The sequence below is a fragment of the Akebia trifoliata genome, chromosome 7 (assembly GCF_017979445.1).
Source record: "Akebia trifoliata isolate Shusen 1 chromosome 7, ASM1797944v1, whole genome shotgun sequence".
NCBI classification, from domain to species: domain Eukaryota; kingdom Viridiplantae; phylum Streptophyta; class Magnoliopsida; order Ranunculales; family Lardizabalaceae; genus Akebia; species Akebia trifoliata.
The window spans coordinates 418950-437244 of NC_141381.1; the positions used below are offsets into that span (position 1 = coordinate 418950).

The 18295-nt window shown below is 33.2% G+C and overlaps 1 long non-coding RNA gene across 1 annotated transcript; it reads right to left on the bottom strand.

The window, feature by feature from the left end:
• Window positions 1–3620: 3620 nt before the first annotated feature.
• LOC147397823 (uncharacterized) lies at window positions 3621–9805 on the bottom strand. The gene is made up of 4 exons (XR_015179594.1): window positions 7772–9805; window positions 7622–7675; window positions 4442–6539; window positions 3621–3685 (listed from the first exon to the last, which is right to left on the bottom strand). It is a non-coding gene; the product is annotated as an uncharacterized LOC147397823 (long non-coding RNA).
• Window positions 9806–18295: the final 8490 nt, after the last annotated feature.

An 18295-nucleotide genomic window follows, 5' to 3' on the forward strand; every position in this document is an offset into this window, starting at 1 on the left:
TGATACTATGTTAGAATAATAAGTGAAGCTCAATCATTATGTAAAAGCATCGCTGCTGTGGTAGAAAATATATACTACAGAGATGGGCACCATATAAATAGTCTTAAAAAGAGTTTTTAATCACTTTCACTAGGTACTAGAATTGTAATCACTTTTGCTTAGCATTTGCATGTATAATCGTGATAATCTGACTACACCACGTGGCACACTCAATCGAATCTCCTGATGTGATAAGTTTGGTAACGGTAGATCTGTATGCCTTGGGATACAAAACTGCCCTTCCCCATAAAATTGTGTATCTCAAGGGAATCATGTATTTCAAGAAATACAAATCTATGGTTCCCGAATTTGTTACGTCAGGAAAGTCAATTGAATGTGCCACGTGGGATAGTCAGATTATCATGAGTATTTGCATGTATCCTGCTTTGTTTTTATTTTGCAAATAATGATGAATGCATGCGGTCTTGGTACGCAGTTGGGTACGAGACTGACATGGTAAGGGCACAGAACCACACATCTTTTTCCTGTGTATCCCAATGAAAACAATCTATGATACTGAGCCCTTACCACGTCAGCCACGTGCCCAAACTTGTGCAATCATCACGACTCTCTTTCTTAATATAAAATTCTACTTTACTTTTGTCTAGTTGTAGTATTAATTTATAAAAGTCGTGCATTTTAAATTCATCCCAACAATTGAGGCCAAACAACATGAATGCTCTTTCTTTATTCAAAATATTTTCCCTACCGGCTACCGTCTACCGTCTCCTTGCGAAAATGATCTGCCACCAATTTAAATATATAGCAAAAATCTCTGAAGTCATATATGGGCCTTGCATACCAGAATGGACCTAAGATAATGGAATGGACCTCCCAAAATTGGGCCTGTATTTCAACAGATAAACTAGATCAAGAGCATCTCCAACAGACTCTTTAAAGTCTAATGCCCCTTTATTTTAAAGAGTTAAAAGGTGAAAAAACTGACTCCAAGAGATTCTTTAGAAGTAAATGTTAAAATAAAGAGTACGGTTCCACTCTCTACACGTAGGGAACCTCCAAGCACTAGTTATTTTAATGTTAAAAATGTAAACACTTTTTTCTCATTAAATTAGTAAGATTTCAAATCTTAGCTAAGGGTCATTGGGCGCACATGGATTACCACATTGGCAATCCAACAAAATATCTTTCTAAATTTCATGGAAAATTCAAATCCAATTTTTTTATTTTTTAATGTATTGAGCTTGATCCAAGGTGTTGAAAATGAAGGGCTACCGAATTCTCTACACTTAAAATTTAACAATGAAAAATATTGTGTTTTTTTAATTTATTATTTCCAAAATTCTTAGAATTTCATTCTCTAAAAACCCTATGACACGGATCATGTTTTTGGAGGCCAAGATGTAAACTCACTACCCTTAGTAGGATTTAAGTAGATTTTAGCAAATGTAAAATAGTATAAAATATTAAGAGTAAAGAAATATTTGTTAAGTCTCTTAAGAGGAATCAACAAATTTTAGGCTGGTTAAAATAGTATTCACTTTTTAACAAAAGATGATCTTTACTTTAAAAAGCATTGTTGGAGACGCTCCAAGCCTAGTGATCAGACCAAATACTGGCTTCACGTACCCCCCAATAGGTGACTCACACACCAGAATTGGGCCTAATATTTTGGAATGGGCTTGGGCCTACCAAACTTGGGTCTGTAAATAAACCTGTGTTGGATATTCTCAATTGATCCCGACCAAATATTGACATCACATAGCCAATAAGTGGCTAGAATTGGAGTGCTAATAAATGATATTGGGCCTCGGCCTACCAAACTTGGGCCTCTATTGTTTTAGATATACCCAAGTGATCCACACCAAACAACGGCTTCACATATCCAGTAGGAGTTGGGGAACAAAAACAATGGAGAAGGAAAACAGGAAACAATCACAACACAAAGTACAAGGAAAACTAAAAGCGAACTATCTTTCAACGTTTTCTTATCTATATATTAAGTGGTAGAGGCGAGTTGATCCCATGACCTAGGTTCAAATCCTGTTAAACCCACCTTCACTTCCATTAACTACTAATCTCTTGCTTTTTTTAGCCACAAAATATATATATAGGGTAGCGTTCAATGGCCAACTTTTTGGCAAAACATTTTTCAAAACATGAGTTAGAAGTTTTGGAATGGGCTGATTTTTGGTGAGGATGATCTCCTCGGCCCATTCCAAAACTTCTAACCCATGTTTACAAGTTGAAAAATCGTGGACCGTCCATTTTTTGTAAACTGTTTTTGATGGGGTCAGAAGTTTTGGAATGGGCTGATTGTGATGATGATCTCCTCACCGTAGAGATCATCCTCACCAAAAATCAGCCCATTCCAAAACTTCTAACTCAAGTTTTGAAAAATGTTTTGCCAAAAAGTTTGCTAAAAAGTTTGCCATTCAACGAACCCCATATATATATATATATATATATATATATATATATATATATATATATATATATATATCCACATCGGATGGTTTTTACAAGAAAATAATTTTTCTCTGCAACCCTAGAGGAAGAATAGTACTGTGTTTCTTTTACATTTTTATCTTGCGTTTTTGTTCAATTAAGCTCGTGGGATTCTTTTCTACGAATAAAGAGAAACATTAATTTACAAGTCCAAATCAATTATCAAAAAAGCAATTCAAAGTGTTCAAGTGGTGTCACCATCAGAATATTTTTTTAGAGAAAAATGATATCCTAATCCTGAGGAGTATGTACTCCCTAGACTCTCAACCATTGGATGATCTTTGGGATTCGAATACGTAAATCTCAACAATCATTTAGAGTCACTACAGTAAACTAGGGCTATAGCCACCCTGGCCGACGTGGTGGTCATCCTTGCTAAAAGCTTCCTCATTGTATGTATTATCGACGGCCAACTATTCCCAAACCCTTCACTTTGTATTCAGATCTTCTCTCTCTTCAACCATCGATAAAACCCACCAGACCAATAAGACAACACATCCCCTTTTTCTAGACCCAAAAATATATTTGAAGCATGTCATTACTCTCAAAAGTCGAATGTCAAACCTAAGAATACTTCTTTTTTTTTTTTATGCAAGAACGGTAATATCCGGAAAACAAATTCAAAAAATTAATCAAACATATGTAACTACCCAAGTAACACTATAAAGGAAGAGTGCCTTTATAGTCCTCATTTCTAGGTTAATAATGAATACAAAGCCCTTTGAACTACCTTGTTTGGGGTTTTATCTCATGTTATACGCTTTCTACGGTGGTGAAGTCATATTGAAAGAAAAATTTATTAATCCATCAGAATTTGGACTCGTAAGAATCATGTCTTAGATTAGATTTATTTATTTATTTTTAAATCTTTAAGCTTTGATCGAAAGACTTTGAAAATGATCAGTCGCAGAAGTCCTAATATTCAAAGGGATTTTGATTATCTCTAAAATGTGGCACTCTCACAACGGTGTAGGCTCCCGTTTTTCACATGGCATGTTGACTGGTTTGTTTAATCTCCAATTAAAACGTGCCACAGAGACACTATATGTTACTATGGGAATCGGATATCATTCTGGGTTGCTACCAATTCCAATAAGGAAAACGTTGAAGTGACCTCAAATTAAGTTAAGGTGGGAAGGTAATGTGTCAGGCACTTCAGCTTTTTAATTTTGTTGATTTTCTGCATTAAAACAGTACACTCATTGAATTGAAATGCTGCAAAGAGTAAATTTAGGGTAGCACTTGGGTTTAACAATAAGAACAATCATTTATTTTTTTTAACATAAACAAAAGAAGAATCATAAACTACATTATCATAGAATGGCGTAATCCAAGGAATCTCGCCATGAGGAGGTTTTGTTATTCCAACTGAAGCCCTGTCAATTCCACAAAACTCTCTAGTCCACATAATGAATCATATCCAAAAAAAAAAAAAAAGTTTGATTACCTTTGTGGATCTAACTTGATTCAAACACATCTCAAGTTGATGCTCAAGTTGCAAAATTTCTAGTACATGCCAAAAATGACACACACAAACATCTCAAGTTGATGCTCAAGTTACAAAATTTCTAGTACATGCCAAAAATGACACACACTAGTCAACCATAACCTGGCTTTGTTACATGTCAAACATATATGAGTGTAGAACAAACCCAAAAACTGGTTCTTAAAGCACAATGGGTAATATTGCTAAACCTGAGATAAGCATTGAAAGGATTTATCAGAAAAGGCACACACCTGCTCAATATCTCCATCTGTAAACTATATTAACGGTCTGAATCCTTTATTTGTGCTAGTATTGTTTATATGTCCAAGAGTAACAATGCGTGCATCAAAAGAAATAGATGGGTAGGTTTATAAAGGTAAATATTTTATTTTAAAAAACTAAGTACAAGAAACATGGCATGAAATGGGTTGATCGATATATATCACTTACCAAAATATCTATAGAACTAGGTTCACTAACAGCAAAGTTGGCCAAATTCTCTACATCATCAGGTTTGCAAACATCACATGCTATGCCGACCATCTTTGCAAGTGTCATATTTACTCCAGATCTGCCACCTATAGTGGGTATCCATTCCTTTATGTTTTCTTCGAGCTCTCCCACAATCATTTGGACAGACTCAGCTGCTTTCACACAAAATCCAAGTTTGGATGGCAAGCAAGGTGTGCGTGAAAACTTAAATGACAAATACACACTACAGTAGGCAAAAACTTATACACACTGCAGTAATCGAAAAATTATGATGTAATCTCACGACTACCAAATTGTTATCAGCGGGAACCGTGGCACGTGTATGTTATATTAGAAGCAGGGAGGACATTGTGTCCTGTCCCTGCATCCTGATGTGAGTATTCCTTAAATTTTCAAATTATTTTTCAAGCCAAACATATCCAAATATGACAAAAACAAAGACAAAACTGGTAATTCTAAATCTTCCCTCTAGATGCATGGTGATTGGGGTACCAAAGTTTGTTTCAGCAACATGCACCAGAAGATCCTAGCCATTTAAAAAGGAAATTTTTGTCCACTTACCAGATAGTTAAGGCATCTGATTGACTGACTTTTGGGCTAGTTGATCTCTTGGGTGTGACACCCTTGCATCTAATTGACTGACTTTTGGGCTAGTTGATCTCTTGGGTGTGACACCCTTGCATCTAATTGACTGACTTTTGGGCTAGTTGATTTGAGAGATAAAGAGAGCTAATACATAGAAAGAAGATAAGAATAGCGACAAAGAGAGAATACTTCTCAGATGAGAGGGTTAAGAAAGGATTCTTTCAATGATGTAATTTGATATCTCAGCAAATCCTCTTTAGCCACTTTTTCCTGTATCTTGCAGCACTTGGTCTACAGTGGATGGAGATCATATTCAAATAAAATAATACCACACCCCTCTAGTGCTAAGGGTCTAGACTGATTTAATAAGAAAAAATTGAATAAAAAAAACAAAAAAGAGTTTTTTCAGTAAATGATCCAAGAGTTTTAAAATAGGTGATCACTGAGGCTTCAATTTTCAAATGATCTTCGATGGTGCATTTATAATTTGTGGTTGACGTGGCACTCTTCTAACCGTCCAAAAATGCTATAGGGCACTATAGGAAAAGGGTGCTACAGAGGATCCGCTCCCGATATCTCAAGGGATTGTGAGAAAATAATTTACCCATTTGGAAAGCAAATATCATGCATTGTGTCTTTTATCCGTCCTCAGATGGGATCTAAAATTGAGGGTTAAAATAAAGTCCTCTTTATAACATTATACATAGCAATGTTGGGATTATTTTTTTTTTTTTAACTTTAATTAAGTATTCTTCTTCTAGGTTTTGAGAGAGAGAGACAAGGAGAGGAGCGTACAAGTGTAAAAAGGTTTCAAGGTTTGGGTTTAGGATTAAATCTCAAGTACTTTTTCTTGCATTGTTTTCCATTCATAACAAAATCTGCTTCTTTATTCCTTTTATTATTTTCTACGGTATAGAATAAGCTCGAATCACCTCAGCGACCAGTGCACGACACAATGGACACTTCAGAAGTCACTTTCATAGAAGCTATGAGAGAGTTCTACCATACAAAATAAATCCATCCGATGTTTATTTTTTTTCTTTTCTTTGCTAAGCAACAAATCCATTTTAATTTAAACATGGAAACTAAATAATGTTGTGCAGTAGCCCAATCAAATTAAAGAATGTAAAACGATGATTAATTCAAATTATCGTAGCTTCACACTTACTTTTTCTCCTACAATCCATTTCTTTCATAAATTCACTTTCACAAAATGGGCATTTGATTTCTACCTCCATCACCATTTGTGAACACACGTGACACCAGTACCTATCTACCATATTGTTCCCTAATTTTTGTTGTAGTTTCAACAAGAGAAACTGCCAACAAGAATTTTATATTGTGACAGTGGAATTCAGTAAGTTTGTAAAAATAAAAGATAAATGAGAAAGAGTGATTCCACCCATGACATCTGCAATTCAAAAAATAGCTTCAGCTGTGTTCAAGTCTCGATCCGCAGTTATCCTCTTGCCTAAAATAGACACAAACAAATTAAAATATTACTCAATTTCTATCTGATCAAATCATCCTGACAAATAAGAGACAAAGATCCAATAAATGGCAAGCAAATTAGGATCTTGTTATGACCAATAAACTTGCACTCTACCTATGTTTGCTTTGTACAACATTATTGGCACTCTCTATGACCCCACCATCAACCTCCAAAATGTATTATTCAAAATTCAAATAAAGAAACAATAATATTTGATATCATACAACTAGATCCAATAAGAACTTTTGCATTACATGGTCCAATTTTTTCCTAAAGATTGTGTTCTTGTTTGATTTCAAAATTGCTATATTTGTATTATGCGAGTACCAAATTCATGGCATTGCAATACATTTTTAGTGACTGAACTACTAGAATATTGTGGGTGTTTTCAATTCAAAATTCCATATCATATAACTAGCATCCAATAAGAACTTGTTGCTTTATGGTACATGTTATTTCTCAAGAGATTTGAGAATTACTTCAAATAGTTATCCTTTAAGCTTTTAAATCTAGGATAAATAATCAAATCAACAGTTTATATAAATTCTAGGGAGATTGAAGATTGGATCTAAAGCAATCTTATCTTAAATGTTCCAGTAACCTCAATGATTACAAATTGTTCAGTTTCAACTGCAAAAAATGCATGATTAATTTATGATTTTTCATAAGTTGCTTCCCTGACTTACATCTTTATGTAGTTTCAGTCACTTGTTTTATTTGATTTCATGAGTGCTATAACCTGTATTTTACTTCCTCATACATACTTTAAATCGAACATCTGAAGAACATTTATTAATATCACACACCACACCTCAAAACCCCCTAAGCTCCACATTTAAGGATTCAAAGGAGGAATCTGAATAATTTCTACAATTTTACATATCAACCATCAAATAAAATGCAACAAAAATTAATCAATCAAAGATCAAAGGAAAGAGTTGGTGAACCAGAGATTTGTTAATGAAATTAGTTCCATTTTTTAACTAATTGAGAAATAAACAAATACAAATAATAAAATCTGCAGAACTGGAAAACTATGCTAGCCGAACCGAGTTGGAGACCTTCACAGAGGACTCGAACGAAAGCGAGAAAGGCATGTAAGACTCGACCTCCGACTGAAACAGATGATTAAATTGAAATTAGGGTTTAATTTTTCAAATTAGGGTTCTTATAACCCTAAAGCATTCCAGATGGAAATGGAGAAAACTAACCGAACTAATTATTTTCAACTTCAAATATTATCGATTTTTTCGATATGGGGAAGAATAATACATATAAAAAAAAAAGGTGGAGAAGAAGAGAGAAAATCAAGAGAGAGGGATGAGGGTATTATGATGGTGAGAGAGGTGGAGAAGAAGAAAGTGAACATAGAGTCTGAGAAAGTTAAATTGGTGTAATAAAAAATTCGACATACTTATAGCGACAGCCAAACAATATGACCGTGGCTAAATGTGTTTAGAGAGACAAACAGATAATGGCCGTTGCAAAAGGTCGTCGTTGTAAACTAAATTTCCTATAGTGGGTATATATTGAAGAAACCTCGAGGGAGTGATTCAATGGAAATTTCGAATCTAATAAGTGATGAGAGTCTGTAGGTTGTATGTTCGATACCCAGTATGAGCAATATTTTCACGGGGACACACGTGAGGGTGTTCCCTCACTTATCTTGTGTGTGTTATGTGCGAGACTTGCACGTGCCTGGGGAGGGTCCCATGCCTTGGTTCATCCGATCCCCTTAGTCAGACGTAAGTTCGGACACCCTCATTATATAAAAAAGAGAGAGAGTATATATTGAAGATTAAAATAAAACAACACAACACCTTATAAAAACAAAGGAGGTGAATACTTGCACAAAAAAATGACCATCTAAAGATAATTGTGGTTGGATTAACCATTTAACTTTGAGTCGCAATTCAGAACGAGGTCATGTTTCTATAGCAACATACGACGTTTACTTTTTTATCTTTTTGCTTATTGTGAGTATGCCTATCCTTCGGTTGACACTAATCCCATGGTCACATGCACCGTTCCCTCGAACAGTCCAATGTGCAACTGGTTGAGTCGAGGGTCAACCAGACCCTGAAGGGTGGCCTCAAGGAATTCATTGCTTTGTGGGGTTTTGAGCACTTGACTTACCCTTCCCGAGGAGCTTATCAAGGCTCAGCTTGCCACTAGGCCAACCCCTTGGGGTGGGGTTTCATACGATGTCTACTTTGCACTTTTAATCAGTGACTAACTATATTGGGTAGCGTGCAATTTAGAAAACGGCTTGGTCAGGAATCCATATGTTTTAAACTCTAATCAAAGTGTGTCACATAGGCATTGTTCCAATTCTATAAGATTGGACCACCTTACCTAATTCTTTTAAAAAAAATTCTTATTTCACCTGATCCAATCTCTACTAGAAAAAAGACTTTAGACCTCGCTTTTTTAAAGATGTCCATAAGAAAAAAGTGATGTCCATAAAAATTATGAAAATTGTGTGTAATATGTGGTTTTTAGATATCGATTTTTTTCAAAAATGATGTTTAAAGATTAGACATAAACCAATATCTAAAGTTTCATATTTTATTTTATTTTTCGCGATCTCTCCACCCACAAAAAAAAAAATTTACTTTAGATTTTAAACTTGATGTTTATGTTTTTTATTATAAAAGTGATATATAAAATCTCTTTTCTAGTAGTGAATGTTGAATTAATTTAGACATACCCCTCCACGTTTTGGTGAATATTTGAGAAAACCTAATGTTTTCAAACAATGACATGGCACCTTGGCATGTCTTCTCTCATACATCAACAAAATGATCCAAATGCCTTCATTTTCAACTTCTTGTACAAATACTTTTCTTTCCAGGGATAGTCGTCATCACCAAAATAAAATAATTTGTGAAGGGGGAAATGGTGAATATGTAACTTACTTTAAAAAGTAAATTTTGTGAGAGTTGGGGAGTTTTTGTAATATTACTTGGATTTGAGGTCTGTACAGTAAAAAAAACTCTTATTTGCATGGGAAACACTTCATTAACTACTCCACCTTCTAGCATAAAAAATGATCAGATGTCACGGTATGTCAACCAGAAAGCTTTAAGAAATTTTTTAAAATAATAATAATAATAATAACAAAAAGTCTAATTTCACCCTTTAATTTTAGAGAGATTTATTCGACAGACCCGACTGTTGTATTTTTATTACAAAAACTCCCTAGGAATTCTCACAACTCCAACAAACCTTACTTTATTAAGTTTGTTCCCAACAAACCTTCCGTGGGGGATCCAATCATAAAATTCAAATTGATGGGGTTAATTTATAATTTAAACTACCTTCGGGTGGATCCTAACTGTATTAATTTGTGATATCAAAAAACATGATCTTATGCCACAAGATTATAATAAAAAAATTCTTAGAACTTTGAAAAAAAAAATTAATTAATTTTCACCAATGAATTGTGGTATCAAAAATGATTTTTTTTTATTATTATTTTTTTTTTAATCTAAGTTTTTCCATGAAATCTAAAAGCTTATGGTGTTGGATTGCCAATTTAATCATCCATATCGGCTCAACCACCTTTTTAGTCTGATTTATAAAATAAGGTTTGTTCAATAACAAATTTGATAGAATATGAGGGTTTTTGTAATAAAATTGTAAAAGATAGGCCTGTCCTATTAATTTTTGTTAGTTTTAATTTCAAATTTGGGGGTTTGGTGACCTTCTATTCTCGAGGACACACCTTGGATCAATCTCGATAAATAAATAAATTTAACTTTTTCCAAGAAATCAAAGAAGACTGCTGGTGTCGGTTTTAACGTCAGAATATAAAGCCAAAGCTAATGGATTTTCCTTTTATTTATCATCAAATTATTGCAATTTTCTTTTTCAAAATTAGTTAGTTTCACACGTTTGTTTTCCAATTAATGACCGAAACACACTCATGAATAACTCCATTCAAATGATGAGCTGAGGGTATTTTTGTCATTTGGCGCAAACCGATGGGCACTCATTGTGGTATTTTGGCACCAAACACACTAGCAGAAATAATCCACCAAACAAGACAACAGATAAGACAGAGAAGAACCAGTTGATACTTCAAAGCTTCCACACACACAAAAAAAACTCAGAAAAAACCTCAGACTCCATTTTTTACAAAATAAACACAGTGGATATCAAAAAGAGCATCGGAGAAAATCCAACTACCCATTGTCCAAATTCTAGTATTGAAGCTTAGAAATTGTGGGCGAGGCGACTCTGTTTCTGCCATAAAACGAAGCAAACTTTAAACCCATCTCGGATTGTAGATTTCTGATGTGGGTTTCGATCTTTTTGAGAAGATTGTAGCAAAATATAATGTGGGTTCTGATTAGACACAAATCTAAGAGAAGAAATAAAACAGAAAGAATTAAAAAAAAAAAAGAGACTAGAACAGAGGTACAGAACAGAACCCACTGATCTTCTTCGTTGAGAGATTAACAGAGAAAACCCGAATCACCGTTATCGAAATTAAGAGCATAACTGAAAGGATCGTAATGGAAGCTGAACCTCTGCTTTGAACGACTCTTCATTTGTCTCCGTATCTCTGCTCGTACCCTCCAAAACAAACTCCTGAACCTCTTCTTCCCACAGTCCAAGACTAACGTTGGATACACGCCAATCACCCCCATTGTTTGATCTCTCGACTTTTACCTTATCTGAGATTTTCAATGGTGGTTGTAATTTATTTCATTAATTTGTGATAATAAATTAATGACAAAACAAAGTCGTATACTCAGTAATTTTAAATATTCAAACATGAATTTTGATCTGAACGTCTATTTTATTGTTATAATATATTAATGTTGAGTATTTCATTTAGATCTTTCCATTGAGAGTTCATCACTTTTCAAAGATGTCCTCAATCCTTTTTGAAAGTGATAAGTTCGATATTTTATTTGTTTAAAGTGACAAGTACTCTACTAGATAGATCATCACGAAATGCATGTATTATAATAACAAAATGGGGACACTTGAACCAAAAAATATTACCTAAGTACAATTGGGATTTATTCAAGTATTTGTTTATCTAATATAATATGGGCATTTCAAATATTTTTTAAAGATTCATCTCGTAGTGAGCTTGCCACTAAATAGATGTTTATAAAATACCTAAAATGAATGTATTGTCATAGTACCTTAAATGTGAGACAAGTTGTGTCAAGCAATTTAAGAGTCTTGCCCTCTTTTCGATTTATGTAAAAGAAAAATGGATTTATCCCTTATACTTTCATCTTTTTTCATTAACATAAATTATTTGCTTGATTAGTGAAAAAAGTTTTTATATTATCATAGTGAAATGGACATTAGGTTGAAAAGTTACGACTAATTATTTAAATTATGCATATTCATTCATCGCTTTATGTAACAAATTGTTAGAATGGACAAGAGTCACATCCAAATCTTTGAAACTATGAGTATGCATGTCATTCATGGTCATTTATTATCACATATCGAAGAATGGAATATCAAGCTACCGTCCAAAACTCAGGGGCTAATTAGAAAGAAAAATTTTCCCTTTGCCAAAGCCCCTTAAGTATTTTTTTCCCTAAAAACTTACAATTGAGATAGAGTAATTATATCAAATAAAATTAAGAATTCATCGTCATCAATGGACTTAGTACTTAGGGATCTTCAATGAGATATCTAAAGTAAGCTATATTAGGGTAGGGATGACAATGGATCGGTTTGGTATGAATCAATGTCAACTCGTTGCAAATCCGAATTTTTTACTATGTGATCCAGATCAAACTAAGCTTTCATTCGATCCTTATCTAATTCGACACCAAAAATTTAGTTGAAAATGTAGAGGTTGGTAATCTAAGTTTCGAAAACAACTAGAGATCAATTGAAGAAAATCCATGAAGGAATCTAAGAGAAAGTTTTAAAAAAATTGAGAAAATTTAATAGTAGAAAAATATGATAAAAATAGTAGTAAAAAATCATTAATAGATCAAAGAAAAACTATAGAGAGGGAAAAACGATTGTTATGACATTAGGTATGCATTATCTTACATTAATTTTTTACAGGATTCCAATTAAATTTTTAGTAGTGAATCAAACTTAGGTATCAGGGTTACTTACATAAGTACTACAATGATGCCCTAGAATATGAGGTTTGAGATGTTGTGCACAAGGGCGGATTTACAATGGGAGCACTTCCTCCCACAAGAATTTTCAAAGTCAATGGATTAGTGAGCTATTACGACATATAAAAATATTTGCCACTTTTGCCTTCACAAATTTTTTTGACTTTTAGTTGTTCCGCAACTATTTTTTTCACCTTTAATTGTCCCTCACAACAAAAATTCTACTCTTCTTGCCCTAAGATGGGCAAAATCCAACTCTGCCCCTGGTTGTGCATCTCGATGTGTTATAATAATTGAACAAAATAGCCAAAAGTAATGAAATATGAATAAGAGAAAATGCTTAAAATGGCTTATTCTTAGAGTTTGCTTAATTTGCAACAATAATAATAAAAAAAAAATTTAGTTCCAAACATATTTTGTTACAAAATCAAATGAGCCTTGGGCATCTTTTGCTTGTGTTATGTAATTTAAAATAATTTTACATGGAAAGTAATGTCTTGGAAATTAGAACCAAGGGACATATCCATCAAATGAAAACAACTGCAAATAAATTAGGAAATAAATATACATATTTGTACCAAATTGAATCAAGATGGCGATCCGATCTATTTGATAAATGAATCATTTTTAAATCATTGGTGCAAAATTAGAAACTACATTTTTCTCGTTATAGACAAAACAAAGCCTTCAAATGATAAAATTGGATTATATATATAAATCCTGAAGGGTTGGCTCAATGGCAATTTTGAACCGATAAGAGCATTAATTCCTCGAGGCCACCTATGAGGGTGCACCCTCGCGTACTTGTGCATCGATGTAACTTCAAATAACCCCATCATAAAAAAATAAAAATAAAATTTGGATTATATTTTAGAATTAGACAAGCTATAATTATCATGATATGTTCAGACTTATGAGAGAGATTAATAGATTTTAGTAAAAGATTTTCATGATGAAAAAGTATGAGACAAGACATTAAAATCTAAAAGTAATTCTTTCTTTTTACAACAAGGTGGGACGTGGCAGCTTTTAGTTAAATTAACAGCAAACATCTTTTAAAAGTTAATAACAAATCTATAATGGGGGGTATTGGGGAGCTAAAATTCCCTCTATTAAATTCAAGAAAGAAGATCTGTTTAAATCGGTGGTCCGTTGCGAGTGGCAGAGATCGTGTCTGACCTCGAGCGTCGTGCGCGCCGGGTCGGGTCAGCGGCAATTGGTAAACGAATCGAAACGTCGCTTTCCATTAGTACACCCCCGTCTTTATTGGATTTACCAAACTGTCCCCTTCTCTTTGCTTGTTTTGTATAATTTATGAAATTATTTCCAAATACCCACTAATTTTTCGGAGAATATTCGAAACACCCCTTATTTCATTCCTAAAATGATGTGACGTCCCCATCCAAAGACGTTCTCCATTTATAGAATAAAGAAAAAGGACCTAAATACACTTATCAATCTTCAATATCTAGTATGGACGACTAGTTGCACACAGCCCATTATCAATTGCACTTCATCACTTAAAAATTTCCTTTTACACTTCACTTGGATGATTCCACAATTAAAATAATAGAAAAATATTACACTAGTTTTCTTCATCTTCTTCCCCAATCATGTCTACATAAATTATTATTTTTTCAATTATTTTTGTAAATTATAATATATATGCTAACATCACGAATCCCTTTGTAATCACCATGTATTCGAAATGATAAATCGAGGAAGAATTGATTTTGACAATTTTAACGACATTGTGAGGTTTAAGAAATTTGTTGGAATCTATATCAACATCTCGGACTGATCAAGAGATAAGATTCGACATAGGCTTTTATCAATTTCTAAATTTTAAATAGAAATTGGAAAATTAATACCTTCAATAGGTGTCAAAGAGAAAATGAGTAAAATCAATCGCACAAACATAATGAAATGCAATTAGTAGGTTAAGATCAATTTTAAACATGTTTTTAATGTTAGAGTGAAACCAATAATTAGTGGTGTGCAACTAGTAAGTTCCTATCTAATAATTAATCAGTAATCTTCAATTCTTGATCTTTCATAGGGGTGTCTTAAATAATTTTCAAAACATGAAAGGATATGTTGAAGAGCTGCTGCCTTTGTTGAAGAAGAGGATGATTAGGTCATTTAACATTATTAAATTAGAGAAGACAGATTTCAGGGGGCATGTCAACAGTTTAAAAAACAAGACGTATCTCAAATAGTTTCCTAAATTTGGAGGGATTTGTCTAAATAAATAAATAAATGATTGAATCTACCCATGGCGGACCGCTAGTGGCTTCAGCCCAAGATCCAAACCGTTGATAGTGTCTCAATTTCATCATCGTGAATCTCGATGATCTATATCAATGCAGATTTCCGGTGAACCTCTTCACAATTATTAGAATCAAATGATGGTTTCAATGATCTGTGAGATTAGTGTGTGGCGTATCTGCAGACGAAGACGGAAAAAACTTAGAACCGGCCTGCCTGCTTCAAAATTTTGAAGAAACCCTCTCCATCGGATTACACGTGGCATTCCCTTTTTTTAGTGTTCAGATTTATAGAAATAGATGTGAAATAATACGAAATGCCACGTGTTTGATAACGATGAGGGTTTCTTCAAATTTTGATGCAGGCTGTCCGCTTGAAATTCGGACTCACAGACGACGGTCCACCCGGGGCTGACAGATAACATTCCTCATTAATTATTCACTTTCTCTAACGTGCACACGAGGGTGACTTTAAGATCCCCAATTTAACGCTGCGACCGTGGGCACTGGGCGTTGGTAATAATTGACTCGGTTCATAGTAATTATCTTATGAGAAATTTATCCGGCAGACCTAATTATTGTGTTTTTATTACAAAACTCCCTTGGAGTTCTGACAATTCCACAGGAACCTTATTATATGAAATTTATTACCGAGCAAACCCTAGAGCGGAATCTTACTTTGTGGATCCTAACCACATCAATTTTTAGCATTAAAAAAAATATATGATCCCTGATACACCATGGATATAAAGGAAAAAATTAAAAGAAATCTTTAAAAAAAATAATAATAATAATTTACATCATGAATTTTAGTTTTAAATTTAGGAGTTTGATGGCCATCCATTTTTAATGTCTATGATCAAGTTGAAAAAGTTCTTGTTTTTTTTTTTAAATTTTTTCCTCTTTTGAATCTATGTTTTTATATGAAATTTCGAAGTCTATTATATTGGATTGTTTATTGGATAATCCATGCGGCTCAAACAACTCTTAGTAAGATATTAAATCTCACTAAGTTAGTTGTGATAGCCTAATTCATAAAGTAGGGTTGCTCAAGTAACAAACTTGATAAAGTAATAAAATTGCAACATATAGATACGCCCGATAAATCTCTCTTATGTATTTGCTTATAAGATTACGAAAATACTCATCTTTAGGCAAAACAATTTCAAAGGTGATTTAAACATACTTCTAAATACTTTGCTAGGCAGATAATGGGGGGAAGATAAATATTATCGAAAATACAATGATAAAAGGGTTGTTAAAGACTGCATAATAAAAACAAATACTTATGTGATTTTGAAAACTAAGCAACTTGATTATGTACTGTGCATTGCAATTTTCCTTTTTTTTTTTTTTATATTGCCAAAATAACCCTAAATATATTAAATTTAAGGATTTTGTTTACTAGGACACACGTTAAAGTTCATTAAATAAGCCTTGGGATCTTGTTTTTGTATCGAAACTGTCCTAAAAAAAATTAATTTTTTACCAAAAAAGCCCCAAGTGCTTGTTCCCAAGGTGTATTTAAATATAAATGTGGGGGCATTTATGGCCACTCAAAATTTGGTGTTGAACCCCTTTTAGTTGGTCTTCTCTAAGGCTTAAAATGATACGGATTTTTTTCGAAATCCAAATCCGAATTTAGCAGGTTTGGTATCATTAAATATATCTGAATTAAAATGAGGTTCGGATATTGGTTGATGTCCTTTGGCCTAAGTCTGATCTGGGTTGGATATAGTTCCATCCCTATATCTACCAATATCTGAATGATATATTACTTTGTAAATTGTATTTTTATATTTTCTAAGTCATTTTTTATCAAATAACAATGATTGGGTATAATAGTCAAGTTTGACATTATTCGACTTGACCGACCCGAATCAATAAATTCAATTGGATTGAATAAGGATATACTTTTAATAAAAATAAAATAGTTCGGTTATATTCTTAGCTTATATGATCCGAGTCGGATTCGGATCTGAATATGAATCCAGATAATAATAAAAAATCTCTATGGATAGACACAATCATATCTGGCCTGTATCCAACCCATTTTAAGCCCACTTTTCTCTCATTATGATAGTATAGATAAATATTTGTTTTTAATTTTAAAAAATTAACTATCATTTGGATTTGGTTTGCAATTTTAATCATCTTGACCAAAATGATCTTAATAAATTAATTAGTTTAAATTTACTGTGAGGTTATTTTTGAAAGAAAAATTTTTTAGCGTCAACGACCCCTACTTCACTTTTCCCATTATTATGGTAAAAATATAAGGTGTGCATTTATATAATCAAATTTCGATCATATAAAAACCCAATGTTGATTTGGGGTTTGATCTATCTATCCAAACCTAATCCACATTGTGGATACAAGAAATTTCAGCTCTTCACTTTAGACGAAGAAAGCTGAGTCGAATCGACCCTTTTATCAATATTGAATTTTCGAGGAAAGGGTGGTGAGGAAAAAAGTAGATTCGATGGTTTGGCTGTATTAGTTGACAATAGAGTCTGAAGTTCTGTGCCAATTTTTCTACACTTTCTGGCATATAAGTATTTTGCTTTTCCGTGCTTCCATTAAATGCTTGTATAGTCGTTTTCTCTCTTTTTATTTTGGAGTCATTTAGACTTAAAAGTTAAACCAATGAGTTGTGGTTAATATTTGAAGGATGATGACTTTGGCACATTCCTTCATATTTACTTATTCTGTTAAGCTGATGATACGTCCCTTTACCTCTATCCTCTCTAACTATTTTATATTTTTTAATTGAATTATAACTGTGTATGGAAACTGAATTCCTTACAAGAAGGAAAGAGAATAAAGTTAAGTGTTTGATCATGTATTCTCCCTAGAATTCAATTTTAAATCCAAAGTGATTTTCCCATCATTGTGGGTGTAGACACCCCAAAATTACACAAACTTAGAATTGAAACAATAAAAGGAGATGAGATAGAAATTAGATCTGATTCGTCCAAATCCAAACCAAAAAATCAAATCGGATGATCATTCATAGTCAACTAACTCAATGAATGATGGTGCTTCCAAATCACGTGATAATAGATTCCATCTCGAAAATCCGATCGTTACAATAGGGAAAATGGATTCGCATCCCACCTCTTAATGTTAGTAGCTCTTGATCACCCAAGCCTCTAAAACTTAAAAAAAAAAAATCATAATTTTAAAACTTAAAAAATGCTCGAGTTGGATTTCCTTTACTCTGAGTCAAGTAAAGTCAACAAATGCAAGTTAACTTGAATAATTCAAATAAAAATAGTGCATTTTCAGGTTGACTCGATGGAGTTAACTTGATTATTTGCCAAGTTGGTTCCATCTAATTTTGGAGTCCACCTCG